At 36.3% G+C, this 22,265-nt stretch overlaps 1 protein-coding gene across 1 annotated transcript in view; it reads right to left on the reverse strand.

Annotated features, from left to right (window-relative positions):
• Positions 1-21,969: 21,969 nt before the first annotated feature.
• LOC150097247 (cyclin-dependent kinase 2-associated protein 1-like) overlaps positions 21,970-22,265 on the reverse strand; it is a 52,909-nt gene continuing 52,613 nt past the window's right edge. Inside the window, exon 4 of the transcript XR_016549654.1 lies at positions 21,970-22,063. The gene's annotated coding sequence lies outside the window, so the exon portion shown is untranslated. The remainder of the gene's footprint in view (positions 22,064-22,265) is intronic.

Below are 22,265 nucleotides of genomic sequence, written 5' to 3' on the forward strand. Positions count from 1 at the left end.
ATTTTTTTTGTTGAAGCCAGTTATGTTTACTACGCGTATTCGCGCCGTTGCCATATCCTTGGCATTCTCTTCACTAATTAAGCTGTACACAGTGAAGAGAGACGGCTCAAATGTGCCGCCATCTCGTGGTCCCTAACCCTAATACAATATATTTAATGTCTGAAATAATGTGGGTTCTACGGTCGATTTTCTTGAGTTTACGGGACGAAAAACCCGAGTTTCCGGGAAGAAAAACCCTCTTGCCCGTGCCAGAGATCGACTAACTCGGGAACCGGTCGAAAAAAGGCTTAGAAAAATTTCCTCTAGTCACCGACTTGACTCAAAACCAAGTCTTTCTTCGTGGGACCAAGCGCCGTGGTATGCAAACGCCACATCCACTGAGCTTTTTGCGTTTTGAACCATGTCTAAAATGTGTTTCTGCGCAATATTCTTTTTCTCGGATGTTTGAATGCAACGTGAATGTTCATACATTATTTCATCAACTTTTGTAATTGTTTCTGATAATTTTAAGAAATTCCCATTATCATAGTCATATAATTTTTAGATGATCCTCTAAGAACCATACATTTGTCATCCTGATTGGCTGAGTGGTTAACGTATCCGCTCTTCAATCAAAAGATTGCGGGTTCGAATCCCGCCGTGGGCATGGGTGTTTGTGACTGTCTGCAGAAATATTAGCAGTGGTGGTGGTGGGCGGAAGATGGCGTTGGTGTAGGAGGTGGAGACTGAGCGATGTAGTGTAGGTGTCCTCCCTCGATGAGCCTTTGAACTCCCTTGAGGTGTCACGTAATAATAATAAATACTGGGTTATGTATAAAAAGTATTCAACAAAGGGTTGCCAATATTTTTTTTCTGCATCATACAATCTCTGTTCCGTTAAATCAATCACACGTTTGTTACTTAAAGGCATTTTAAGTTCACTGTATTTTGTAGTATTTTTAATATGATCATCGGCACTTGCTTCATGTTCTTTGAATATATGTCAATCATTACAGCCACATTCATTGCTAAGTTTTGATATATGATCTAATATCTTACAGTAATAGCAAAAATTTAAAAATAATAATAAATAAATAAACGAATTTTTTGATACCAGTATATCAGATAATTTCTATTCGTTTTTCCTCCATTTAGGAGCGTTTCAATATAACAGAGTGAGAAAACTGTCGAGCAGAATCGTTTACAGAAAAATTATATTTAGTTATGTGCTAAGGGGAAGTTTCTATTAAGCAATTTTTTATAGATAAAATTTTTGGCCAAGTTCCTGGATCATTTGCACCAAAATTTAACATTTGGGAAAGGGAATATGTTTATGACCGATCATAAAAATTCCTGCAAACTGATTACAATAAATGGCGGCGTATCCTCTGCTCTCAGAGCTGAACGAAATGATATCTGTGTTTCAAATGTTAGTGACTAATCAGCAAGGAAGTATAAAGAAAATTTTTCCACTAAAATTGAAGATCAAGGTACATCCTATAATTACATAGCGTTTTGATGATCGTATCTCGTGCCTCCTTTGCAATGTTATATGAGTGTGTTTTCCTTACTTTTTTTTATTTTAAAGTATTTTCCTCAGCTTTAATCATGAGTAAAAGAATTATTGATCAAAAAAGTGGATGTGTGAAAAAGATTCGAAAAAGTAATCTCATTGGAAGAAAAACTTGAAATAATAAAGAATAATGAACAAGGCAAGTCAAGAGCAAAGATAGGAAAAGAACACAAAATAGGTGAATCAAGTATAAGAGCAATTTTAAGCAAAGCTGCTAAATACGAGAAAAGGTAAGGCTGTTTCAAGTTCATTATGCATGCAGACCACTCGAAAGTATTATAATGATTAAATTAGAGAGACTTCTTTCTTCATGGATCGAAGATTGTAACCAAAAACGGATCCGGCTAAGCACTGATCTTATTAAATCAAAAGCATTAAGTCTATTTGCAACCTTGAAAGAAAGGGCTATCAAATGTAAAAGAAGAATTTCACGCTAGTGCTGGGTGGTTTGAGTAGTGGTGCACCAAGGGAGGAGGACGAGGGTAATGCCCACCCCGCCCCAAAAAAAAGAAAAAGGAAAGAAAATACCAGAAAATTTTTAAAAAATCTTTTCCTTACTAAATTAATTTTTTATTTATGTTGAGTCGTGTCGTTTCTTCTATTTCTACTAATGAATTAGCGGTCACATAAGGTGGGAATACCACTTTATGGGAACAAAAGCCAAACTACGTTAGCTCAATTCCTTGTTAAGAAGCAGAATAATAAAATTTATATTCTGAATATGTTTTATTGTCTTTCAGCTTCATGGTTTTCCTTTAATTAGGCCATACTTTTTTCCATAGGTTACTGTATTCGATTAGTGGGTTTTCGATTAATGCGCCTGTTTTAAAGAACGCATTAGATGCACTGATGAGGGATTTCTGTACTCCGAAAATCAGGTAAGCGACGTTGTTAGTAAAAAGAAAGAAATTATTTGGTATGGTGACTCTATAATTAAACATGCTATAGATGAGAGAGTTATAACATTGAGTTTTACTGGAGCGAAAATTAAAAATATAACTCAAGTAATTCAAAAACAGAAAAGTAAAGTAAATGAAATGGTAGTTATAGTAGGTACGAATGATTTAACTGGTGATAAGTTCAATATGAGAGAGGACATGAAAGGGTTGCTGGAAGAGACGAGAGTGAAGAGTGAGAAAGTGAAAATCGTTAGTATTTTACCTCACTATGACAAAAACGAATAAAAAAAGAAGGGCTATGATGGCAAACGATTCAATGCGTAGGCTGAGTAGAAGGAAAAGATGCGAGTTTTTGGATTTGTGGAGTGAGTTTGAGGGAAGATTGGATTTGTATAAGAAGGATGGCCTACACCTGAATTCGTTTGGTATCAGGAGTATAGAAAAATATTAACTGATATGACGCCTAACACAGAGAGTCAGCGAAACTAAATTATAAAGGGAGGAATGATGTGAATGTGAGTGTAAGAGCGAAAATGGTATATAACTGTGTTAATGATGGGAATGGGATTTGTCATGGGAATGTTGACGAGGTGAGAACGATTTGCAGTTTGTGTTCGTCCGGTTCGGACCAATCATATGTGTGCAAAGATGTCTACTTGTGTAAAGCATTAGAGAAGAATAGAGATCTGCAGGTTGTCCAATTGGGTCAGGCAGACTGCAAACAAGGGTATACTAAAGAACATAAAGGTAGATTATTATGTCTGCACACGAATGCTAGGAGTATCAGAAATAACGGGGTAGAGGTTGTTGCCTTAGTCAATATGTTGCGACCTCAGATTGTAGGAATTAGTGAGACCTGGCTATCAGAATCAGACCTATTAACTGGTATCGAGTGTCATGGGTACAGTATTTTTCGGAAGGATAGAGTAGATACGGGAGGAGGGGGCGTGCTGCTAATGATATTGGATGACTTAAATCCAGTTAGAGTTGAGACCTTTGAATGAAGTAATACTACTAACAATATTTCACGTGGCAATGAGTTTGAAGCCATCTGGTGTAAGGTGGAATCTAATAAGACAAATTACACAGTGGGGTGTTGTTACAGACCTCATGGATCGGTTGCTGGTGATGAAGAAATGCATCACCAAATATAAAAGGTGAGCTCGAAAAGAGTAATCATAATGGGTGACTTCATCATCATCATCATCATCAAATTCCTGCGATGTACCCTCACGGGGTGTACAGGATATGATAGTACTACCTGAAAAATTTACATCATTACTAACTTCCTATCCACAATTTTCCTCCAAATCAGTCTGTTACTTATCATGACTCCAACCTTATCAGATCTTATATTTCTATCGTCTAAGGCACTTTGTACCGTATCAATCCACCTATATCTTGGTCTTCCTCTGGGTCGTTTTGCTGCCAACCTGGCAGAGAACACTTGTTTTGCTAATCTTTCTTCGCCCATTCTGTTTAAGTGACTATACCACCTGAGATTAGCTCTGCTAAAGCATTCCTGGATGTTGACAACTTCAAGTTCTTTCCTAATATCCTCGTTTTTAATATGATATTGCTATTGATGCCATTTGTTCACGCCTATTATCTTTCTCAGGATTCTCATATATCTGTGGTCTCTAGTCTTTGGTCAAGTGTTTTACTTCTGACCCAGCTCTCAGATCCATAAGTTAAAATTGGTTTGAACACTGTCTTGTATACAGCTAATTTAGTGTTCCGACTAATTTCTCTCTTATTCCATATGAATTTATTCAATTGACTTCCTACCATACCAGCTTTGCTGATTCTGTCCTCTATTTCTATATTTAATTTACCATCTTCAGTAAAAATCGTGCCTAAGTAGCTGAAATGTTTCACTTGTTCCACAGGGTCTCCATTCACAACGCAGTTGACATTTTCAATGATTCTGCCTATTTTCATCGTCTTTGTCTTTTCAATTTAGTCAGAGAATCTTGCAGACTTGTAGCGGATTTATTTAGAAGTATAACATCATCCACATAAAGCAAAGAGCTGATATTAACATCTCAAATTTTGATATCAAATGGGAGAGTTTAATTATACAAATATTGATTGGGTAGCAGTAGAATCTCATGAGAAGAATGAAAATGCAATTATTGAGCTGTTGCGGGTCAAGTTCCTCACGGAGCACGTGACAGAAGGAACTCGAGGTCAAAGAGTGCTAGATTTGATTATAGTGTCAGAGGGCATTTCAGTTAAAGACGTAACTATTCTGCCTCCAGTTGGTGAGAGTAATCATGCGGTACTCACTTGGGAAGTGACTAAGTTTATGAATGCTCCATTCAGAAAAGGTTACATGTTGAACTACGAAGCAGGAAATTATGACCAACTGGGAGCATACTGAGTTCAATGGAATGGGATCGGTTGCTGGATGGAAATGACATCGACAGTGTATGAGAACCATTTAAACAATATTTAAATTATGAGATATCAGAATGTGTCCCGAGAGTTCGAAGAATAAATAGAGTAGGCGTCAAATGGATGTGTAATCTTATTAGGCAAGAGATTCGTAAGAAAAAGACGATGTGGGAGGAATACCGTTTGCATATGGATGACGGCGGTCATGAACATTATAATCAGCAGGCTAGAATAGTCACAACTTGTCCGGAATGCAAAGTCTGATTATGAAAAGAAACTGACTCTGCGTGCGAAAGACAACCCACAAGAATTATATCGATATGCTGCAAGTAAAAGAAAGAATGAATATGAAAGAATAACTCTTCTAAATCCGGATGGAGTCAGGGTTACTGATGCAGAAGAAGTTGTTCAGTTAATGAGTGCCCATTTTGTTAAAAGCTATCAACCTAGTGAACTGAACATTCAACTCACTGTTACCTCTTCACTAGATGAAGAAACGCAGGTGTGTGAGGCCGAGGTATTAGAACTGTTGCACAAACTGAATAAGAATTCAGCAATAGGGACTGATCGAATATCAGCATGTGTGATAAAAGAGTGTTCAGCTGAATTGATCATTCTTTTGACCAGGATGTTTAATAGGAGTCTCAGAACAGGGAACTTCCCATAGGAATGGAAGGAATGTATGCTAATTCCATTGCATAAGGGTGGTGCAAAGACCGATGTATTCAAACTATCGACCAATTAGAATCTCAGGAGTGGTGGTGAAGATTTTAGAAAAATTAGTTAGGGCCCGCATTCAGAAATGGTCTGACTGTGAATCTGTACATTAATGATATCGGGAAGGATTTGACAAGCGACGTACAGTTATTTGCTGATGATGCAAAGATAGGCAGGGTAATCATGAATGCTGCTGATGTGCAGTCCTTGCAGAATGATTTAAATAAGCTGGAATTGTGGGCATGGGAAAATGGGTGTCAGTTTACACTGAATATGAGATACAGCCAAGAAGTATCTCTACACAATAAGAAGGACTAGAGAATCTATGGATATCAGATTCAAGGTGGGATCTATTCGAAAGAAGGCGTAAATGTGAAGAGATGGAGTTCCAATTCAGGAGTTCCAATTAAAAAAGGATATTTTGTTTAGTTTGTGACTTCAAGCACAAGTTTAAGCACAAATTAAATGTCATCAAATATAGGAATAGAACACTACTAAGAGAAGAAATGTAAATCAAAAAAGGATTAGTCTGAGCTGTGGTAAGAGCTCAGGGATTGGATGGTGGATAAAATAGTTCCTTTTCATAAAGGTGGTTCTAAAGCTGCAGTAGAAAGTTCACGGCCAATCACTATCTTGCGAGTAGTAATACTCCCGCTATAGTGATTGGCCAGCAAATATATTGGAATGAAAATATGCGAAACATTGGTTAATGACAGATTTCAGGAATGAGTAGATAAGAATATGATACTGTATGGCGGGCAGCATGGTTTTGTTAAAAGTCTGTTATGTCTTAGTAATTTATTAACTTCTATAATAGTGGGAGAGCTGAGTCGGGCAAAGGGAATAGCTTCACGGTGATACTGCTGGATTTTACTAAGGGTTTTCATAGTATACAACATGGAATACTATTACGCATATCGAAACTAAAGAGGATTTATATTAAATTGGTAAAGGGACACGAGAGTAACTGGTAAACATATACCAAAATGTAATAAATGGTGAAGAAGGGTCCAGGATAAAGTATGTGACCACCCGTGTGCTGGTCACATGTAAAGTTGGGTAACATAATAATTAATCAAGCAGGATGATTTCAATAAGCTGGCTGTGTGAAAGAATGAAAATTGATTTCACTTTAATGTGGAAATGTGTAAAGTTATTCATTTTAGGATTAAACAATTACAAGCAATATACCACATTGATGGAACTGTACTCCAGGAAATTGATTAGCCTAGAGACGTGGAAGTGTTGATAGTTTTAAGGATTACTTGGTTATTGAAGAACACATTAACAAGCATAGTGAAAGAAGTTATTAATCCTCTTTATAAGGCATCCACATCTAGATTGCTGTGCTCGTGTCTGGTCACTTGGATTCCTTCGAGATGAGAAGATGGTACAGACGATTTAGAGGAGAGTGTGACCAACGTGATGAGTGGTCTGAATATTACTTCCTATATTCATCAAAATGCAGATTTATTAACACTTTGCGTGCTTCAGAGTCGGCTGATAGGAGAAGAAGACGGGATATGAGTGAAGCACTTAGTTACTAAAGAGGTTTTATAAGATTGATGCAGAAGAAATATTTCAGCAGTTGGCTAATGAAAGAAGAAGTCATCCCTGCTAACTAATGGAAATTAAGTAAAAGTGTGGTTTAAAAAGGTGTGACGTCTAGATTTTTTGGTTGGAGAATGGTGAACAAGTGGAATGCGTTGCCAGAGTCAGTTGAGATTGCTTCGTCTTTCAGTGAGTTGATGGAGAAGTATGGTGGTTAGTTTGGGTTTCCCGTGATGTCTTTAGACTACATGGAGGTGATATCGTACAATAAGAATAACAAGTTGTTGTAATTAACAATAACATATCCAACTGTAAGCATTATGACAAGGCTTACTGGAATTTCGCAAGGAAAAAAATGCATACATTTCAATAAATATTATTAAAACCACCCTATTTTTCATATATATTTCACGTAATCTTTTTTGCAAGCATTTGAAAATAGTGGAGAAATTTATGCAATATTTTCACAAAATTAAAGAACCACAATAAAATACCTTATTCACTGCAGTGATTAGAAGAATAAAAGATCTCAACTATTGTCAGTAATTTCAAATGTATTTGTTAAGTTGATCTCATATTTCGAAATGAGTGCAATTTATTTTCTTTCACACATGTGAAACTTTACCTCTTGTGAATAAATTAAATAAATAAAATATGAAGCAAAACGTTTTTATTCTTGTAATATCGTAAAGTGATTCAAGTTTGTGATATAATTTGCAGATTAATAATAAGTCGTATGATGGGCTCATTAGACTTGTTTCATGGAACCATAGTATGTCTAACAAACCGATATATATATATATATATATATATATATATATATATATATATATATATATATATATATATATATATATATATATATATATATATATATATATATATATATATATATATATATATATATATATATATATATATATATATATATATATATATATATATATATATCGGTTTGTTAGACATACTATGCCTTATATATATATATATATATATATTTATAAGTAGTATACCAATAAATGTATATTGGTATACTACGATGTATACCAATATACAATTACTCAATACTTAGCAATTATCGATATACAGTATACACATATATCGGTAATTGCGAAGGATTTAGTTGATCCTCGACATAGATTCTAGAAAGTTAGGCTAAACAGTTTCACCTACTCCCTATATGAATAAAAGGAGTCAGAGAATTTATTTTCTTTAATAAGTTTATTAAAATTAGAACATAAATACCATTACGATTTTTAGATTATTTCCATGACTCTCATTAATAATAAAAATGGAGATACCAAAAATTTATACCACACTATAGCATTACTCATTGCATCTAGAAAGAAAGCATGTGAATAGAGTGAGATTATTATTTCAGTTAATCTCATTCTGTCTCTGAAATAAACTAACAATGTAACAATGAAATATCATCAGACATTCATTTCTTAAAAAATACAACGAAACAATGCCGTAGTTGTTTTATGCTACACAAACATATTCCAGCGAAGCAAGCTTAATTTCATTGTGATGTCACAAAACAACTTCATCTGCAAATGGGTATAAAAATGAAGATCCCCCCCCCCCATTGTGATAGATATCCTTAAAGAATAACTGAAAAATTCGGATAATATCAATCGTGCGTTCGTTCTGTTTGTGTTTCTCCTAAATCCACAAAGTAAACTAGGTATAGTAAAGAATGATTAATGGAAGATCGGGTTATATTTCTAAGAATAATCTCTCTGGAGGTTGACTGCTAAGTGTAGGTTGTGAAGGAGGGTTATAAAAGTCTAATGTTTTGAGGTTGTGGTGAGGTGTGGTTATGTTAGATTCTATCTTGTCATTCAGCGGTGTGGAGAGGTAGCAGGGGCAAGATGTTCCAGACTGGCTGGAACCTACAACTGATGAGAAGATAACAGATATGGCCTCACTTAGAAAAAACTGGTAACCCTAATTTCTGTGTATATTTTCTTTAATATATCTAACGAAAATGCATAGTAGAATATCCGATGATGAAATATACCTTTCTGATTTCATCATCGGAATATAATGCATTGTTAATTTCGTGTAGCGCACTGAGCATATGTGGCAAAATTGAAAATATATCTAACGAAAATGCATAGTAGAATATCCGATGATGAAATATACCTTTCTGGTTTCATCATCGGAATATAATGCATTGTTAATTTCGTGTAGCGCACTGAGCATATGTGGCAAAATTGAAAATATTAACAGAGCGTGTGAAAATTGCATGCATTCTTCTTCTTCTTCTTCCGCACATGGCGGGTTGAGTTCCTCAAAGACGCATTTTTGCCATTTCTTTATCTTCTGTCTTTTTATGAATTCCATTATGAAGTTTAAGTAGGTGCTTTCTTTAATGTTGTCAATCCATTTCTTTCTTGGTCTTCCTCTGCTGGGCTTTCCTTCAATTCTACCATTTAATGTTTGGTGATCTTTCTGGGTTCATTCTTAATACATGTCCAAAACAGCTTGGTTGGCTCCTTTTAAGTGCCGTAATTATTGTTTCTTTAAAGTTAAGTTCTCTGACTTTTTCATTTATTTTTCTTTCTGTCCTGTTCTGTTGATTTTTCTTAGGCATTTCATTTCAAAACCTTGAGTTTATCCATTTCTTTTTTCCTTAAGATCTAACATTCGAGCCATAGAGTACTGTGGGAATTATCATTGTTTTATATATCTTTAATTTGAGTTCTTTGCTTTTATTGTTCCATATGTTTTGTAATCTGCCCATTGTTATGCATCCATTATTGATTCTGTGTTTGATGGTTTCCAAATAGTCTAGATCTTCAGTGATCATTGATCCTAGGTAATTGAACTGCTTTACTTGTTCTATATCATTGTTTCCTATTTTCATTTGGATTGCTCCCTTTTTTCTTCCTATTACCATTAGTTTTGTTTTACTAAAATTTATTTTCATATCATATTTGTTACTTGTTTGATGCAACTTGGTCAGGATATTTTCTAATTTTTCTTGGCTGTCTGTAGTGATAACTATGTCATCAGCATACTTTAAATGGATTATATTTCTTCCATTTAGAGTTATGCCTCCACACATCTGTAGTCCTTCGTCTACTACTTCTTTTAGGTACAGGTTGAATAAATATGGTGGCAATGCGTTGTCACCATATTTGTTACACCACAGCCTTGCATAAGCTTCTTTCTTAATTGCTATTTGATTTGTTTCTATGTTTTCGTAATTCACGATTGCTTGTGTTTCTGAGTAGTACAATTTAATAGGTATTTGTCGAACCCTCTATTTTCTAGAATTTTAATGAGATGTATTTGCTTCTGTTTACTGAGTCAAAAGCTTGTTTGAAGTCAATAAAACAGCAGTAGAGGTTTTATTTTTTCTCTTTCATAAGCTCTGCTAATCTGTTTAATGTGAAAATTACATCTATTGCGCTTCTACTATTTCTAAATCCGATTTACTCTTCTTCCATCTGTTATTCATAGGAATGAATTACCTTGTTTTGAAGTATCCTGATGAATATTTCATAGCAGTTGCTTAGAAGAGTGATAGGTCTATAGTTAGAGCAGAATCTGACATCTTTTTTTGTGGATGGGTATGATCTGGCCTGTTGTCTATTCTGTTGGCAAAAAATTCCTTTCTTTAGCATTTTGCATTAGAGAAGCATACATCAGGGAAATGAAAATTTTTTTCTACACTTCTTAATTCCTTCGGTAATTTAATATATTTTCTATTTCTGGAAATGTGAATTCACAGAATTTGCTTGGTGATGTATCTATTCGCGGATACTGATTTCAGCATAGTTTGTTTGCAAATTAATTTGTATTCTTAAATTCTAGGGATGATAGATAGTAGGGAAATGCATCCCTACTATCTAGGAACTTCAACTTAACTGGTGTCAATAACTGGTATGTTGTCCTGAGTCATTTCATCTAAATTAGATTCCCCTAATTTAACAGAGAAATTTATCAAAAGATGAACACTATATTTGCATTACTATTGTAAGAAGACACTTCTTTCAGTAGATGTGCTAATCCATGTTTCTTTCAGCAGATCTGCTAATCCATGTATATATGTTACCTGTTACCCGATATATTTCCTTTAAATTAGATCGCCCATAATTTAACAGAGAAATTTATCTAAGGATGAACACTGTATTCACAGCATTTGGTATATATTTCCTTGAAATTAGATCGCCCTTAATTTAACAGAGAAATTTATCCAAGGATGAACACTGTATTCACTATATTTGCATTAATCTAAGAAGACACTTCTTTCAGTAGATGCGCTAATCCATGTTTCTTTCAGCAGATGTGCTAATCCATGTATGTATATATTACCTGTTACCCGATATATTTCCTTTAAATTAGATCGCCCATAATTTAACAGAGAAATTTATCAAAGGATGAACACTGTATTCACTATATTTGCATTAATATTCTAAGAAGACACTTCTTTTCAGTAGGTGTGGTAATCATGTATATATATTACCTGTTACCGGACGTATTTCCTTTAAATTAGATCGCCCCTAATTTAACAGAGAAATTTATCCAAGGATTTGAGCTGTATATTCACTGAGTTTGTATCCCTATTGTAAGAAATGGTTCTCTCAGTAGAGGTAGTTACTCAACTGATATTTTGCGGCATCGACATTTTGCTAAATAGACCTTTTTCCAGAAGAACGTTTTCGTAAAGTTGCTGAAAACTTCAGCCTGTTTTATGACTGACTCGAGTTTTTCTTGGTTCAGTATGTAACTTACCTATATAAGTATAGGTTGGATCGAAATTCATTGTCATCTAATATGTGGAGTTATTAGGGTATTTAGGACAGTAAGGAATTTTCAACATACATCTCAGGAACTAAACATACTAAGGAAAAATATCAGGTAACAGAAGAAAGGAAGGAAAAAAAGAAAGTTGAAGGAGACATGCATACAATGTTGGAAATTGAAGTTGTTTAGAGATTAATGTGTAAAAGGGTATGAGGAAGAGGCGGGATTAAAAACAAAACAAAACGAATGTGATGGAGTGACGAGGTTATTTATATTCTGTTGATATTCATCTCTTAATTAATGTATCCAAACATCGGAACTTTCAGTATAATTTGGAAGTGTTAAAAGAGGGCACGAGTTTCATCGGATTCCTACGAAATGGTTTAAAGCAATCGATCTTTGAATTGACATTTAGCTTTTAACACAGAACTAAGTAAACTGCAGAACAATCACTGTTCCAGACCACAATCGTGTTAAATATTTTCATCATTTGTGAAGGTTTAGAATCGCTGGATGGTCGATTACCAGATATTAAAAATGACTAAAAGCTTTGACTGTGTGTCTGTGCATCTATGTAGACTGGTTTTCAACTGATTTCCGAATAGAAATAGTGATAATTCCGCCCACACCTTGGGCAAAAAACAAAAATCTTCGATTTTTTGCAAATATTTAAGGATAGTTTAAAAATTGACAAATTGCCTTCTGATGAGACGGATATGAGCGGTTTGGCATTGATGCCCAGAGGGCTGATATCAGATGCGTCCTAATTCCAGAATATTTTAACAATCATCGAAAGTGTCACAGCATAAAAGGCGTTTAGCTAACATTAAAAGATTTATTTAATGTGATGTGGTTTAAATCCGAACAAAAGAGGTACAACAATAACTTACTGAGGTGCGATTTTTTTATTATTAGCCATTCAAATTTTCCATCAATGGATATCTTGCATAATCACAAGCTAATACGATACTCTCTCATTTATAAAGAAACAGGCCTTACCGTCAAAAATAAAAAATTAAATTAAATTAAAAAAAAATAAATATATATAATTTGATTTGAATAGCTGAAATCTCTCTCTCTCTCTCTCTCTCTCTCTCTCCTTTTTTTTTTTTTTTGATAATACAAATAAACATAAAAAAGGTAATAGTATTTCGTGCCTTTTATTATATAATATATAATTTACATAAGTATATTTATAATTAAATATATTCATTAAATATATTCTCGAATTGCTTCTTCAACAGTGATGATATAGATGGTTCATAGACATTAAACAATAAACATATTCATTTTGTGAAATACTTCAGTAATTTGACTTAATTATGAAAAGTTTCACCTTTGTTTGTTGCTTTTTGTAGTGTTTGATAAAAATTTGTTGTAAAATTAGTTACAAGAAGAAAATTAGAATGATTTAATTTATAGATTGCAGAGCTATTTGATGGCAAAAATTGTAATTAGATGCCTTAATTTTTTTATATGTTGGTTATTTTATACTATAAAGAGTATTTTTTAGTGTAGATAGTTTATTTATGAAAAAATATTCATATTCTGAATGTTCCTTTTCTACTGAAAGTTCATATTTCTTCTACAGAAATGGAAAATTATCCATTTTGCTAATTTAAAAAAAATTATATAAGAAAAGGCGTTTAAAAATGAGGCAGTAATAGTAGTTTGAAAAATGAAAGTTGGTAATATGTTTAGAGCTCTAAAGATTCAAAGTCTTTCTCAGGTTTAAGATTTGTTGCTTTGTTTTGAAATATTTTTTAATTAGCTCATAAAAATGTTTTTTGAGAACTAATTGGAATATTTTGGTATGGGCTAAAATTTTTAGCATGTGTTACCTGAAAAATGATTATTGATTTTTATGATATATCTCCAAAATGTAATATAGAATTTATTTGAATTATTTATTATTATTATTATTATTATTATTATTATTATTATTATTATTATTATTTTATTTTATTTATTTTTTCTTGCTCCATAGTAAATTAAATTCCAGATTTTATCAAAGGCTGGTATTATTTGGATTTTTTTCACTCTAATTTTTCAGAGGGAAAAGAAAGAGCTAGACTTAGTCGGGCTTTCTTCGACCAAGAGGAGAGGCTCTAGAACTGTCGACCCGGATAAGGGGTGGAAGCTCTACTACTCTGGTGTGAGCCCGACAATGTCTGCTCAGGCGGGTGTGGGGATACTCACAAGCCCCCAGTTGTCAGACTACGTTGCTGAGTGGATCCCATTGGGGGACGGGTGTGTGTGTGTGTTAAGGCTTCAGATAAAAAACCATGATTTGGCTGTGGTGCAAGCCTATGCACCTAATCTGGAGTCAGAATACTCTGCCTTCCTAGAGGAAGTGGATGCTGCTTTTGACAGGATGGCAGACATGGGATCAGTCCTGCTAATGGGTGACTTCAAAGCACATGTTGAAACAGATGACCAAACATGGAGGGGTGTGGTTTGGAGGAACGGCGCCCCTGACCTTAACGCGAATGGGTTGAAATTATTGGACTTCTGCCGTACTAACAGCTTGTCCATAATGCATACCTTCTTCCAGCACCGAGAAGTCCATAAGTATACCTGGTACAGGGATACACTAGAACAACGGTCTCTGATTGACTTCTATATAGTCTCAGAAGACCTATTTTCCTCAGTGTTGGACGTTCGTGTGAGAGGAGGGGCAGAACTGTCAACTGACCACCACCTTGTTGTGTGCACTCTACGGCTTAAGAAACCAAATGCTACCATCAACGCTGGTAGGCCTAAGCAGCTATACCGCGTGAAATGGGAGGCATTGGAAAATGAGGCTGTGAGGAAGAATTTTGCAGATGACATTTCCTCCAGGTTCAAAGAGATTCCCAAACATACTGCAGATGTTGAGGAGTGGAAGCTGTTCAGAACAGCTGTCACTGCCTCTGCACTCTCATGCTGTGACAGAAAGCAGCTCGGACTGGCAATGGGCAGTGAGAAAAGGACACCTTTGTGGAACCAAGAAGTCCAAAAACTGTCCAGGCAAAACAAGGAATCCTACCTAACATGGCTTAGGGTCAGGTCACCTGAGATGCGTTTTCGGTATGCTGAGGCACGAAATGCTGCTGCTGAGGCAGTAAAGACAGCAAAGTAGAAGGCTTGGGAATCCTTTGGAGAAAGATTAGACTCATCCTATGCAAATACAAACAAAGTATTCTGGCAGACCATCCGCCGCCTTCGAGGGAGGAAATCGTGCACAACAAGGGCAATTAAGGACTCTGATGGTGCACTTTTAACAACCGAGAAGGATATCCTCCACAGATGGATGGAATACTTTGAGAGCATTCTTAACCTGGGTGGCCCAGCAGTTGTGAACATCCAAGTGGTACAGATCGGGGCATTGACTAGTCTCACAGCAGAAGAGGTCCATTTAGCAATAAAATCGCTAAATTTGGGCAAGACTGCTGGCGATGATGAAATTTGGCCGAAATGCTAAAAGCCTTAAATCGAGACGGTGTTTTCTGGCTGACTCGAGTGTGTCAGGCTGCTTGGATATCTGGGCGAGCACCAAAGAAATGGCAGATAGGCATAATAATACCAGTCTTCAAGAAGAGAGACCAGAAGGATTGCAGTAACTATCACGTCATCTCTCTGCTCAGCCTGCGTGGAAAAGTGTATGCTAGGTGCTTGGAAAGACGGCGCAGGAGCATAGTTGAGTGAAAGTTCCAGGAAGAACAATGCGGCTTTTGTCCTGGTGATGATGAAATTCGGCCCGAATTTCATCGTCGCCAGGATTGGTGGTTGTGGGCAGTAGATGGCGTTGATGCAGGGGATTGGTTGTAGACGTTCTGTGTAGTAGTGGAGACGGAGAGTTGTACAGTAGGTGTCTTCCCGCGATGAGTCTTCGGACTCCTTGGATGTGTCACTAATAATAATAATATTGTATAATTTATAATAATAATTGGCACGAACTTACTGCTGACAGCGTATATTATATCGATATGATACACTCATTCGAGATAAAAATTAATCGTGATACACTCATTCGAGATAAAAATTAATCGTGATACACTCATTCGAGATAAAAATTAATCGTGATACACTCATTCGAGATAAAAATTAATCGTTTTGCTAATAAACACATCTTATCTTTGCATATAGACATTGTTTTCAACTACTAAATAAAAGCCTCATTATATTCAATAAGTTCTACATAGCCGTGATGAAGCGCATTTGCATCCTCTGAGCAAGTCCACCAGAAGGTATACATAAGTGCGAGTCTATTCTCCAGCTAGAGTAACCATTTCTAAGCAGTTCTTCGACATTCCCAGGTTAGTCGATCTCTGAGATAGACAAGCTGTTTTTTCGAATTGAAACTGTTGTGGTTTTTCGTCCCGGAAAACTCGACCCTAGAACTCGTATTATTTCAGATTATAACATAGGTTAGGGATCACGATTGAGCAACATTTCTTGGTCTCATCATTGGATGCCGCTTATAATTGATAGTCTTGTGCCAACCATTTCTCACTGGCTACCAAAGGTGATTAAACTTCCACATCAGTTTCCAAACGTTAAGGCTTAAATGGCCTCCCCTAATCTCACTATAAGAAGATAAAGGTCGTTAGCTGATTTTTTGTTGATTATATGTAGTGACTAAATAGAAATCCTCATTATGTTCAACCACTTAATAGAATCCTCATTAATCCTCATCAATAACGAAGTAGCAATTGTTTTTAAGGCGGTTGCAGTACTAATTTTAGTTTTGTTCTTTATTTTACTTCGTACCCAAATGTTTTCCTAAAATATATTTATTTCTTGAAATGATTTTTTTTCTTGACATATATATCTTGAAATAAATGTGGGTACCAAATTGAGGAGAATCAAATGCTATCATTGCTACTTCATCTACCTTAATTTTACTCATATTTATTTAGTTGATGGCTCCAATACAACATTATAGAATCATCAAGAAATTAATGAAAATGTAGTATTTATTCAGCCCAATCTAAGCACATATTTATAATTTCATTTAAACGTAAATAACGCAAATAAAGATCCAGTTGCAGGTTGAAACTGAAAGATGCAACTCCATGCTAAAAATTTACAACTGGCAAAAAGGGCTTCGGTAGCACAGACTCTACAAGAGCATTAATTAATACTGTATGATTAAAGCAAAAAGGACTTCGGCGCTACTGAAGCCCTTTTTGCTTCAGTAGCGTTGACTGAATGTTATTACCACGATTCAGTTTACAAGAAATTACTTTTGATATAACGACAGCACAAAATGAATTACATTAACTGATTTCATAGACTTTTTTTTAACACTGGGGTATCCATATATATGTTTTATCTGTATTGTCCTGGTTTTCTGAGTTGATAACATCTCCATTCCAACCAACAGGCTGTGCGTCTGAAGCTCAATTTTTTTGAAGTGCTTCGGTTGTAATGGAATTTCATTATCAGGTGTATATATAGCTGTTGTTCTGATAACTGGAGACCAGTAATGTGTCCTGATTTTCTAACTATTAACTCACCTGCTGTAAAATATTGCAGCCATGCAATAACGACTGCCGATAAATCTTAAGCTGCTAAAAGATGCAACTCCATGCTAAATATTTACAACTGGCAAAAAGGACTTCAGTAGCACAAACTCTACAATAGCTTTAATTAATACCGTATGATAGAGTCTGTACTACTGACGCGATTTTTGCGTCAGTAGCGCTGACTGAATACGGACGTATATTCGTCCGTTTGCTACAAAAGGTGTGAACATCGATTAATCGGAGCATATCACATCCCTCCACTGATCTTTGCGCCATTGTACGTGGCGACGTGCGTTGACTGGAGTGATCAAAGGTTTGAGTAAAGTACTACCACGACCGTGATTTCCAACTCTGTTTAGTTTCCGGTGCAGATTTTGTTGAAGTGAGTTTCTCACGATAGATGTAGAATTTTTCACACAATTACTCATCAGCAGGCAGCCTATTTTTCATGGTGCAGCGCACTAATGCTCGACCGTCTCTCTCTTGCAGTAAGTGCTTTCGTCCACTATTGCATTTCGCTGATGCAATAGTGGACGATTGCAATGCTGACATAACCTTAGAAACTGTTCCTCGACTAACATGTGCAATTTCAGCTGTTCTGGTCACAGATGCACCTGCCAGCATGGCTCCAACAATCACGATCCTTTCAAATTCAATGTAGTCCTCATTGGATTCCATCCTAACATGCAATAAACGGGGGAAGCCTCCGTTTGCCCTTATATATACGTCCCTAGGAATGTCGAGAGTATACATTTGCATATCAACTGCATGTGTTTGGTGTGCATCGCAGACGCTGCATTGCAACTGCCGATAACGCTACCGATAGCTCAGTGTTTCCATTTTTTCCCCATTACCTGTATATGCATACCACAAACGACTACAACTCTCTGCACAAAAATATGCTATGACAATTCACACAGTGAAGTTAAGAGACCATCTTATACCAACATTGCTCAAAAGCCTTCGGCACAATCTAAAAAAAAAACACCTGAACTGTTGCAGTCACTATAACACGAAATCTGTATCAGCACCAATAATAGGGCAGATGATGGCATCACAACCATAAGAGAAAAATCCCAAACTCCCACAGCCAACACTACACATAAAAGCAATAAACAACCCAGTCTACTCATTTTGTACAAGACTACAGTAGCTTCGAAGTCGGTGAAATTACATCCCCACATCTATTTTATTATTTATATGTTGCTTTCACCAATTGTAGCGTTAAATCTGTTTGCACTCTCCAACCAACAGGCTTCAGGTTTGAATCCCACTGTTGGCATGGGTGTGTGCGCGTTATTGTCTTTAGATGAAAGGTGAATTTCATCGAAAGGTGAGACTACCACCTCACTTACTGAAGGTATGCAGTGGCTTGAAGCAGTTGCATTTCTCTAGAACAGGGGTTCTCAGCCTTTTCCAGTGGCATACCACTGGAATAGGTTGAGAATCCCTGCTCTAGAGCAAGGTTTCAGACTGCATAAAAAAGGACAAATATATAAAATTACTAAAACAAAATCCTTAGCTCACTCATGGTACTAATAATATAGGCTTGCAACTTTTGTGCGTGGTCACAAATTCGGGATGATACACTTTTCCCGAGGATATAGCTTGAGGCGCTAGTGCTCCGGTGCCCCTTCCTCATTGTTTGGAGTCCTAAAATTGGACGAAATTTTTCTGACCCCAGAGCTAGAGCCTCATGCGCCTATGCATGAGTACTACCCCTGCACAAATTTCTTGTTATGCAATTTCAGCATTAAATATAAATTGTAGTTTCCAATTAAATATTAAAATTCAACTGCAGTATTACGAGTAAGTAATGTTGTCTTGCAACTCCTGTTATTATGCCTTTGTGGGACATTTTTTTAATATGTATTTGTAACTATACTGAATGACCAATAAAGATTACTGATACTAATGCTAATAATAAAATCCTAAAAGTGTTAGTTCCCACAGATTTGATTCTCTTACTACCATCTAAGGTAGTAAGAGAAGCAAACGTTTCAGGCATTACTAATCATTACTTAAGTTTTGGACATCCCTGGTGTCCAAAAACCTAAGGATGAACTACATTTTCATCTGTATATATAAAAAAATTTCATGAATACAGCCAAATGTGGACATGCATTTATTGCCAGCATTCTAATACTATTGCACAAAAAATGTTATAAATTTCGTACATACTAATTTGCAATACGGTTATGGCAAACATTACAAATTTCTTAAGGACTTAATGTACAATTTTTACGGAAAACTATGTGAAGACATTTCAGCATGGAATGTCCTCCCGAAATATGATGTAGCTCTCACAACGTCGTACCGTGCGATTCAATTCTTAGGCAAACTGGATCAACTCTCCTTCAGAGCAAGGATAAGGCCTTGTTTTCTGAAGGGGAATTTCGAGAAGCAATTCGCCTTCATATTGTGTCCCAAACGTGCTCTATGGGATTGATATCTGAGGAAAGGGCTGGCCACTCGACTCGATTAATATTCTCGGTTTCCAAAAGTATCTCCACTGCTCGCGTGCAATACGGTGTCATTGTCACCTATAAAAATGAATTCGTTGCCTACGGCACCACCTAGTAATCGATCATAACATTGAAGGACTTTGTTGCAATGTCGTTCATCAGTCAGTTCCTTTTTCTTGCACTAGCTCAATAAGTTCGTTAAGAATAATACTTCCCCACACCATGACCGCCGTATCTGTCCATTTCAAGATGATGCGATGGAGCAGTACCACTTTCACATCAGATAAGCACCCGTAAAGAGTAGATTAGCCCATTGATGTCTTGTCCAATTTTTATGGACATAACGCCACTGAAAATGTACTGTATGATGAGCTGTGGATAAAGAGATGCAGACCACAGGCTCTCGGGCGTATAGGGTCGAGACGTCTTGCCAAAGTTTGTCGAGATATCCGCGTGCCTGTTCTTGAATGGAGCCGACTTAAAACCTAACCTGTTGTGGTATGTTGATTTGTTGTCATAAATAAAACTTTGTCTTCATGCTCCGTGGTAGAGCGAGTACGATCTCTTAGCAAACGCCAGGAACACGTTCCGTTGGTTTGAAATGCTGCTCAGAGCCTGGATACAACGCTCTGTGATATTCCAAACTTTGTGATAATATCAGTAATTCTGCGGCCTTCTGTAAGCTTTCCAATAATCTTCCCCACCTGAAATCATTTACGTGATGTCTTTGAGACTATAAGACATCTAATTTTGCAACTTTATTCCTTCCCGAAAGGAGCTTCCTTCAAACTAAATTCGCTTAGCGCAGCCTTTTATCCTGTTGAGTGTCACCACGTGATCCCTTTGCAGGCAATTCCAAAATTTGAGTGTGTCCCCACTCAAGTTTTCGAAATCATTCGAAAGAGACCTGCATAATTTGGCTGGTATTGCACGCCATTAAATTCCAAGATCTGCATTCTCAGTTGATGAAAGCACCAGTCAGATGAATGAGTGACACCCACTATTTGGTCAGACTACAGTGCCCCAAAGACTAAGATCCCGACATAGCTTCCTACGAACCGTTCAAACACCAAAACCCCACCAGAGACAAGATTTTAACAATGGTTTGCACTACATATACTCTGAGAATAATATTGGTATTCCAACAGCCGAACATCTTCAATGTGGTGTCCACTTTGACTGGAATACTTGGAAAAGTCTCAACAGACTACGAATGATAGGACACTGCAAACAAAACCACATCAAATGGGACCTCACTGGACCAGATAATTGTGTGTGGGACAACCCAGTACATGGAACACCTCCTTTCTTTCCCCTTTTTTCAATCACCTTGCACAAAAGAGGACCTTATATTCAGCACAGATAGAACAGTTGATTGTGCAAGATACCAGAGGAACATCGCCCTATTTACTGTATATAACTTACATGACTTTCTTTTCCCTTCATACTTTACTTATTATTCCCTGTATAATTTACCTATTAAACTTAAGCTGTTCTCATTTGTAATGTATCTTAATATGTTATACCAATTACTTACTACTGTACTTGTGTTTGGATACGAAATAAATTCAAAATCTTGTTATACAAATTGCCACAAGCTGATTCGTCTGAATTTGGGGTTGTAATCTCCAGAAATAGTGTTCTTCCTTAGGTTTGGGATACCAGTGTACTAAAAGAACGCTATTCCACAAAAACTAGATTGGGAGTTTCTTTTCACTGGGAAGTGACACAACTAGAACAATATTTGAGATAATTTAATTAAGTCCCAGAGCATGTGTTGACTTGAATTTATTTACGTGTATAATCAAAACAACTCGCTTCGAAGCCTATGTAGCTCAGTGGTAGTATTGTTTGACGCTCTCTTCAACGCCAGACTTCCTGAAGAGAGCGTCAGCAGTTCGATTCTAGTCGCCGACTAGAGGATCTTTTTCGACCGAGTAAGTCGATCTATGGCAAGGGCAAGAAGATTTTTCTCCTGGACACCGAGGTTATTCGTCCCATAAACTGAAGAAAATCGACCGTAGAAGGCGCACTATTTTCAGACGTAAAAATATCGAGTTAGGGAACAACGACATGGTGGCACTTGTTGGTCAACTCTTCACTGTATGCCATTTAAATTACTGATAGCCTTGGGCCAGCTATCTCTGGCTACCAGTGGAGATTGAACTGCGCACTGTCTTCAAAAGTTAGGGCTAAAACCGCCTCCCCTACTTCCTATAAGGGAATAAAAGGCATTAGCTGATTTGATCTCTTACAAAATAACTCACATTCATTCTCTATTTATTGTGGAGGATTAATTTTTATTTAACTAAAAAGAACTGAATATATAAATATAAAAAATCAAATTAGCTAATACATTATATTCCCTTATGGAGAATACACAAGGCCATTTTAATCATTTTAGTGAGTGAGGGTG

This window comes from Typopeltis vanoorti, chromosome 17 (assembly GCF_054136105.1).
Source record: "Typopeltis vanoorti isolate ZY-2024b chromosome 17, IOZ_Tvanoo_1.0, whole genome shotgun sequence".
NCBI lineage: Eukaryota > Metazoa > Arthropoda > Arachnida > Uropygi > Thelyphonidae > Typopeltis > Typopeltis vanoorti.